This window comes from Engraulis encrasicolus, chromosome 1 (genome assembly GCF_034702125.1).
Source record: "Engraulis encrasicolus isolate BLACKSEA-1 chromosome 1, IST_EnEncr_1.0, whole genome shotgun sequence".
Taxonomy (NCBI): Eukaryota; Metazoa; Chordata; class Actinopteri; order Clupeiformes; family Engraulidae; genus Engraulis; species Engraulis encrasicolus.
The window spans coordinates 31,671,103-31,679,175 of NC_085857.1; the positions used below are offsets into that span (position 1 = coordinate 31,671,103).

The window sequence follows — 8,073 nt, forward strand, 5'->3', positions numbered from 1 at the left end:
CTTAGGGGGTACATGAGACAAAAAAAAAGTTGGGAGACACTGTGTGATTGAAGTAATGCATTTCTTACAAGCTTGGGGAAGAATGTCCACTCCATGATTTGCAAGTTTAAAAAGCAGAACATAAGGGTGAATATTTCATTTTAATCTTGATGTCAAGCACACAAAACACCCAGATGTTTTGTCATAGCCTACTGTGCCAGCTATGTTTTACTAACTGAAAGGTGTTAACTTTGGTTTGTTTACCATACCGTCTACTTCTAAGAGTGATCTAAGAAAGAGAAGCTTTGTATTCTGAATCTTTTCAAAAACTGGGGGGATCAGCAAAAAAATGGTCATGATGACTGCTCGACACGGCAATCTTCATCTTCAATCTTCCGGATGACAGCTTGGCGTCGAGGAGCCTTTCTTCAGCGTCCATGGTTTATCTGTCAAACGGAAAGGTTTTGCATGTCATTTGATGCCCAAACATTCAAAGTTATTTACAAATGTCCGTAGAGGATTAACTTGGTGTGGCAGACACTAAACAAACACTATTTTACGATGTACAACATGAAAATTGGAGCATTCTGAGCTCATACAAAATGTTGATACTGAGTATTGCTGACATGGATTATGTTTTGCCAAACGGTACGCCGACCCCAAAGACACATTTTCACATTGCATTTTCTGTGTACAGCTCTGTTTGTAGCCTAACTTCCAATTTATCTTTAATTGCGGCTACATTACAACGTGGTGAAGTAATTTATAGTAAGCTAGGTCTTACGCCATTCGGCTGGCTCACGTTAGATGCTAAGCTAAAATTATTATGGTCATCATAACAAGCTCTTCAAGGTTTCGTTATCCCAAAGTATCATTTTATTAATAGCATGGTATATTTGCCATACTTACCGATGACCAGTTCCATTTGAACTTGTGTTGCTGTTTTTATTAAAATAGTTTAAATGACCAATGAGCATGGCTATTTGGGTTGATTGGCAGTTGACATTCTTTAGAATTATTGTTTTGATTGACAGGCAGGCCGTCGTCAAGGCGAAGGACGACTCTCGCGCCGTCTCCAGGGGAAGCTCCCTCCCTGCTGCATTACTTTCAACAGCTTCATCACTGCCATGGGTTATTTAATTTTGGTACACTTTTCCCCACAAATATGCGTTGTTGTACTTTTGGATGTACTTCTCCGTATTCTGTAAGGACCTCTGCAGTTTTGGTAAGTAAAATAAAAACATGTATTTTACGTGGCAGATTGACCAAAATGACTGAGCTTTGTTAAACAAACACGTACGACAATGCTAGCTTGTTATTAGCCCAAGGCAGCATGCTGATCTTTCAGTGTTTGATGATCTGTCGGCTTGTCAAGTAACTTAATTATAATTTGAATGCCATTGCTTTTGGAAGCAAAATGTGTCTGTTTGGCGTGCATCAGGTGTAAGGATTCCCTCCTTCCGTAGCCAAGTCCTTACATCAAGATGCTGTAAACATTTCACTACCATTCTGGCACTATGCGGGCCAGTGGCCACATCGGAAAAGCAACGTAGTCTAGCTGTGTTCCTCCGTGAACTGTTAAACATTGTTCGTTTCTGTATTGCCAAATTTCCAAGTTGCTAGTTGGTGATGAAATATGGTCATTTGGTAGGCCTACGTTCGTTATCAGTACTTATGTTAATGACCTGGTGGCATTATTGCGTGAATGCTTTGCACACTTAATGAATAAGGTCCTCAAGTGTGTAGAGTTTCGCTGAGTTCGTTGTTTATTTACATTTTCCTCAGCATAACTGTACAGCTGACACCGCTGCCTTCTGTATCACAACAAAGCCTGTCACTTCCACGTTTCGTTCTTCTTATGTGACCGAAGTCACTGGCTACTGCACCAGAGAGGGCCTCTGCACTCATTGCTGGTCCTATGATGCCATCTATTGGCGATAACGTGCAACAGCATAATTAAACTAAAAGACAACTTCTGACAGGACAACAAAAAGACAGGGAATGAGAATAAGGGAATAACAAAAAGACAAAAATGGGGGGTCCACTACACTTGCATACAAACTGATTGTGATGCTGTCACTCATTTTCTAGTCTATATCTTGGACTGAAAAAGGATTACATTATTATGTTTCAGGTGTTTTGCCCCTGCGGTTGTGAGGAGGATGCTGTGTAGGTGGCAGCGTGAACGTGTCACACAGACATTGGCTAAACTACTCGGTAGGTATAACGAAATAAAAGAAACCACCCCCTCAACCCTGCACTGTACCTATTATAACCAGTTTTTATATAGACCATTATTTGAAATACTATGAGAGCCTTTCTGTTAGGATACTGTACAGCAGGGATGGGCAACTGGAGGCTCGGGCGCCACATGCCACATTTAAAAAAAGAAAAAGGACAGTTTTTAACCCCCTATAAATCAATAGTGTAAGCATTCAGGTATAAATAAAGAAAAAGTGAAGTATCCTTTTGTAAATTCTCTCAAGTGCGTGGTGATGTGGCCCACCGATTGTGGTAATTAAAAATGTTGGCCCACCTTACAATGAAAGTTGCCCACCCCTGCTGTACAGCCTACATCACTTGTACATGTCCTTACCAAATATGACATTGTTAATGCCTAAAAGTTATATGTCTAAATGTAAACCATAATATTAAATTGTGATGGACAGAAATCAACTAAACCAACATATTACATTCTGAATGTAGTTGCGCAGTGATACTGAGACCAACTTATTCCTGTCTTTATTTGCCAGGCTTCTACACTTGCCCTCAGAGTTCACATATGGTTAAGTGCACAGGTGTCCATCCAGGTTCAGACTGATGCTGGTAACGTTGGCAAGACATAAGTGTGCTGTCTGGGTAATGTTGGCGATTGTAGGCCTACTGACGAGTGCATTGTGTAGTAAACATCCTTTCCCCATCCTCATGTGACATGGTTTCATTCTGTAGGCAAACAACAAACCACACTTCACCTGGAAAACAGAGCCAGGACTCACTGTCAGGTTAGTAAAGTTTAAAATCCCTAATATAATATAAAGTATGCTCCTGAGTTAAGACCAGAGACCTTCCAATGTAAAGCTAACACCATCATCTCCTTACTCTGCATGTGTTTATATATTAGTAATAAAATAGTAATGAAATATATGTTGTTCTCATCACCCTTCGTTTGTCATCATTTTCTTTACAGATGTCTGCAAATGTACAGTAGGCTACACGCCAGCAGGTCTCACCATAGTCAGCATCATCAAGGATTGTCACTCCGACCTGAGAAGAGGCCCCATAGAGACACGGACAAGGACCAGCCACTGTTGCCAGTGCACAACTGAGGACCCGACCAGCCTGCTGCCATCTATGATACTATATAGTACCCGGTATGTAACATTACATACACTCAGCCAATGCTTTCATCCAAAGTGACTTTCACTTATTTTTACATGTGCCTCCCAATTTGAAGGGACAAAAAGTACAAAGCGGATTCCAAAAAAGTTGGGACACTTGGTATTTTGTGAATAAAATCAAAATGCTGGCATTTTCAAAACATTCAATCCATGCATAAGATGAACAATAGCACAAAGTCAACATAGGAACAGTTAAAATGAGGCAAAAGCATTGTTTTGAGGGAAATATGTGCTAATTTAAAATTTGACCCATGCAACAAATCTCAAAAAAGTTGGGACAGGGCCAAATTTTTTTGTAATAGTTGAATAATTCTAAAAATAACACAAGGATGATTTTTTGAAAGGAACTATATTGACTGCCAACATGAATGCACAGATAAAATACCATCACAGAAAGGCTGTGGCACTCAGAAGCGAAGATTTTGAGGGACTAATTACTGATCTATTACACAGAAAGATTGAATTCTCAAAATTGCCGGCATATAAGGCCTATTTCTGTAATGTAGAGTTCTCTGAAATCATTCAGTGAGTTATGAGATCATGACACACCCATCGTCAATAAGCCAACTATGACACTCCAACAATGACAGCTGTTGAAAAAATGACCATAAACACAACACTTGATTAAGGCACATGATGCAGACATTAAACAGAGTTGCAAGTGGCAAAGCTCATTCTATATGGACCTAGGAGACATGTGAAACTGTCCTCTGATTACAGAATGGAAAATATTTCATTCTTTTTTTAAATCATGGTGTCGTGCACCTTCCAGGTTATGAAGAATATGATTACTTCAGCTTGATTTAGTGGTCAGTCTGAAAGATAGCATATATGATGGTAAAGGGGTGCAGAGATGCCTTGGTTGTGGTCCTCTTACTCATGTAGAGCATTAAAATGAGGGCTGAATGATATATTCAGACTTCAAACAGCATACATAGCTACCAAGGCATTATATTTTGGTGCACAGTGGTAAGATATTGCCCCATAATGATGGGAAATTTCAATCTCTAGTATGTTCCAACAGTGTGATTCCATCATAAGAATAAACAGGTGACAAAATTGTTTTCTTGCAGTGAGGATATGCCACGTATTAAGCATAACAAGAAGGTAAACAAGTCGAAGAACACACCTATCAGTTGAGCTGCTGAAATCATGTCTCGTTCATAAAAATATCAATTTTTAAAATAAAATCATGCCATCAGTCAAAGTATTTAAATGTTACATCTCCTCCGTTGTGTTGTGTTTAGTCTTATCCAACATAAAAAGCATTTTATTGGCCCTGTCCCAACTTTTTTGGAATTTGTTGCAAGGGTGAAAATTTAAATTATCACATAATTACCCCAAAACAATCATTCTGCTTGGCTTTAACAACTGATATGTTGTCTGTACACAATGCTCTACCTTATTAACATATTGAATGTTTTGAAAATGCCAGCATTTTGATTTTATTCACAAAATACCAAGTGTCCCAACTTTTTTGGAATCCGCTTTGTAATTGGACTGGATTAAAGTATACATCAAGCGTAGTAAACCCTCAGCGTTTGTCAGTAGCCACTATCTTCAATAATTACAAGGGTACCAATTCTATTGACAGATATGCATGCCCACACCATGAAACTACCACCCCATGATTTTCACTGATTAGGTAGCATGCTTTGAAACACGAGCAGCCCATCTCCTTATCTATTGTGTTTTCTTCCCATGAACCTGACACTAATACAAGTTCAGCTACTTAATGTTGAGGTAAATAATGTAAACGACATAAGTATGTTAAGTTGTTGGTGTACCAAACAGTGACGTATTCTCATCACACTTCATATGCCATTATTTTATTTACAGCGGAGCGGTCTGAAGACGTGGAGTACACTGCAGCAGGTATCACATGACCAAGGACTTGGACAACGTCTCTGTTTACATCTATAGTGTATTACACAAGTGAGTGTACACCCCCATATTTCTGCAGATGTAATGGGACAATAAAGACATTTGAAAACTGAAAATGAAGTCTGCACTTCAAGCTCATCACATTAAATAAGTAAAACAGGAGCTTGGTGAGCAGACTTAATTTTCAGTTGTCATTTGACTTTGTTAGTCCTGCACCCAAAACTTTTTTGAGAAGGATGTTCATGGGTTTTTCCTTTTTAAACAAATGTAGACATTTTTACTACACTGAAATGTTATAGTTACTCTATATATACCAGTGATATGCTTCAATTATGTTCATGTTACATTAATTATTTAAAAAAAAATAGATTTGTATTTATCGTTACAGCTGAAGATGTACAGTACGCTGCTGCCTGCATCCTGCCACCACAGAGGATCCGATATGCAGAACCAGCTTCAAAAACCATTGCAATTATGAAACACAGTTAATAAATGCTTATATACAGCAGCCCACACATTTTGTTTAATTTGTAATATTGGTTAACACACTATTGTTACAACTGTTTAGATCGGTGTTTCCCAACCAGGGGTACATGTACCACTAGGGGTACGTGAACACAATGCAGGTGGTACATGCATTGGCAGGTATCAATAAAAAGAAATGTATGGAGCATAATCATATTGGGATAGAGGAAGATATACAGTAGACTAGAGCATGAGGGAGGGGGTACTCATGGTATGACAAAAATGCTTAGGGGGTACTTGAGACAAAAAAAAGTTGGGAGACACTGTGTGATTGAAGTAATGCATTTCTTACAAGCTTGGGGAAGAATGTCCACTCCATGATTTGCAAGTTTAAAAAGCAGAACATAAGGGTGAATATTTCATTTTAATCTTGATGTCAAGCACACAAAACACCCAGATGTTTTGTCATAGCCTACTGTGCCAGCTATGTTTTACTAACTGAAAGGTGTTAACTTTGGTTTGTTTACCATACCGTCTACTTCTAAGAGTGATCTAAGAAAGAGAAGCTTTGTATTCTGAATCTTTTCAAAAACTGGGGGGATCAGCAAAAAAAATGGTCATGATGACTGCTCGACACGGCAATCTTCATCTTCAATCTTCCGGATGACAGCTTGGCGTCGAGGAGCCTTTCTTCAGCGTCCATGGTTTGTCTGTCAAACGGAAAGGTTTTGCATGTCATTTGATGCCCAAACATTCAAGGTTATTTCCAAATGTCCGTAGAGGATTAACTTGGTGTGGCAGACACTAAACAAACACTATTTTACGATGTACAACATGAAAATTGGAGCATTCTGAGCTCATACAAAATGTTGATACTGAGTATTGCTGACATGGATTATGTTTTGCCAAACGGTACGCCGACCCCAAAGACACATTTTCACATTGCATTTTCTGTGTACAGCTCTGTTTGTAGCCTAACTTCCAATTTATCTTTAATTGCGGCTACATTACAACGTGGTGAAGTAATTTATAGTAAGCTAGGTCTTACGCCATTCGGCTGGCTCACGTTAGATGCTAAGCTAAAATTATTATGGTCATCATAACAAGCTCTTCAAGGTTTCGTTATCCCAAAGTATCATTTTATTAATAGCATGGTATATTTGCCATACTTACCGATGACCAGTTCCATTTGAACTTGTGTTGCTGTTTTTATGACAATCAAGGGTTTCTGTCGACCAGTACCACAGTTGAAAACTGTTCAATATTTCTGCTGGGGACGCCATGTCATATTCGGGTGGGAGGGGCGGGACATGTCTTGAAGTGTCTGTTTGTGGATTGGCCGGCGATGTCGACCTATCAGCAATGTAGCTCAACGTTGTCAAGGTGATCATTATACAGTGCCGCCAGGTACTATTGGCACCCTTGAAGTTTAAGTACATTATGGGACATATCTCCAGAAAACAAATAATATGGTCAACCATGATTTTTCTATAGATAGCTTGTGGTTGAAACTAAATATAAAAAATATCAACAGCATTAAATACTAAACTATGAGAGGGAAATAATTGAAGATGGTAAAGTTCCCGGGATCACTGGTATTGGCACCCTTTACTGGATACCATTTTGGAAACCTAATTTGACTCAATTATGGTAAATCGCAAATGGGAATCACCTTTGACTAATTGCTTTTGCCCATAGAACATGAATTAGGCAAGGAATTATGATATTTGTGTTTAAATAGCCACCTGTTACATCTTGTGTGTCTTTCACCAATCTGAAGACAGAGGAGCTGCCTGAGGACACCACAAATACTATTATTTTCAAAAACAAGACCTCCAAATAATAAAAGGTCATCTCAAAAGACCTTGGTAAACCATTTTCAACACTGTGTTGTGTTATTCAGAAATCTGCCAAACATGGAGCTGTAAAGAACATCCTTGGATGTGGGGGGTAGAGGAAGATATTATGATAAAAGTCTTTGGAAGTCTATGAAATAATGAAAAAACACAGGGACTAACATCTACAGACCTGACAGTCAACTTTGAACTGTTCTGGGTAGTTTTTTTCAATAAGCACCCCGTGTTAAACACTACACAAAGTAGTGCCTTTTGGTTGGAGAGCAAGGCAGACCACATTGCTTAATAAAAGTCATAACAGGGAACACCTGACGGCTGTATGAAAAAATACAGGCCTAGCACAGCCCTTTTAAGAATGTTTTAAGGTCAGATGAAGCAATAGCACAGTTTTTCAGTGACTCACACAAACAGCATATTTGCATACTCTGCAAAGAAAGTCTTTAAGGAAAAGGACACCCTACCAAAAAGCAAGCATGGTGTCCGATCCAAAA

At 38.9% G+C, this 8,073-nt stretch overlaps 1 long non-coding RNA gene across 3 annotated transcripts; it reads left to right on the forward strand.

The window, feature by feature from the left end:
* The first annotated feature begins 1,131 nt into the window (after nucleotides 1-1,131).
* Nucleotides 1,132-5,596, forward strand: LOC134461552 (uncharacterized). Of its 3 annotated transcripts, XR_010037342.1 has the most exons (5): nucleotides 1,132-1,204; nucleotides 2,114-2,196; nucleotides 2,929-2,981; nucleotides 3,167-3,350; nucleotides 5,217-5,596. It is a non-coding gene; the product is annotated as an uncharacterized LOC134461552 (long non-coding RNA). The 3 variants fall into 3 exon arrangements; XR_010037355.1 differs by lacking the exon at nucleotides 2,114-2,196 and having other exon boundaries at nucleotides 1,144-1,204; XR_010037336.1 differs by lacking the exon at nucleotides 1,132-1,204 and having other exon boundaries at nucleotides 1,877-2,196.
* The last annotated feature ends 2,477 nt before the right edge of the window (nucleotides 5,597-8,073 follow it).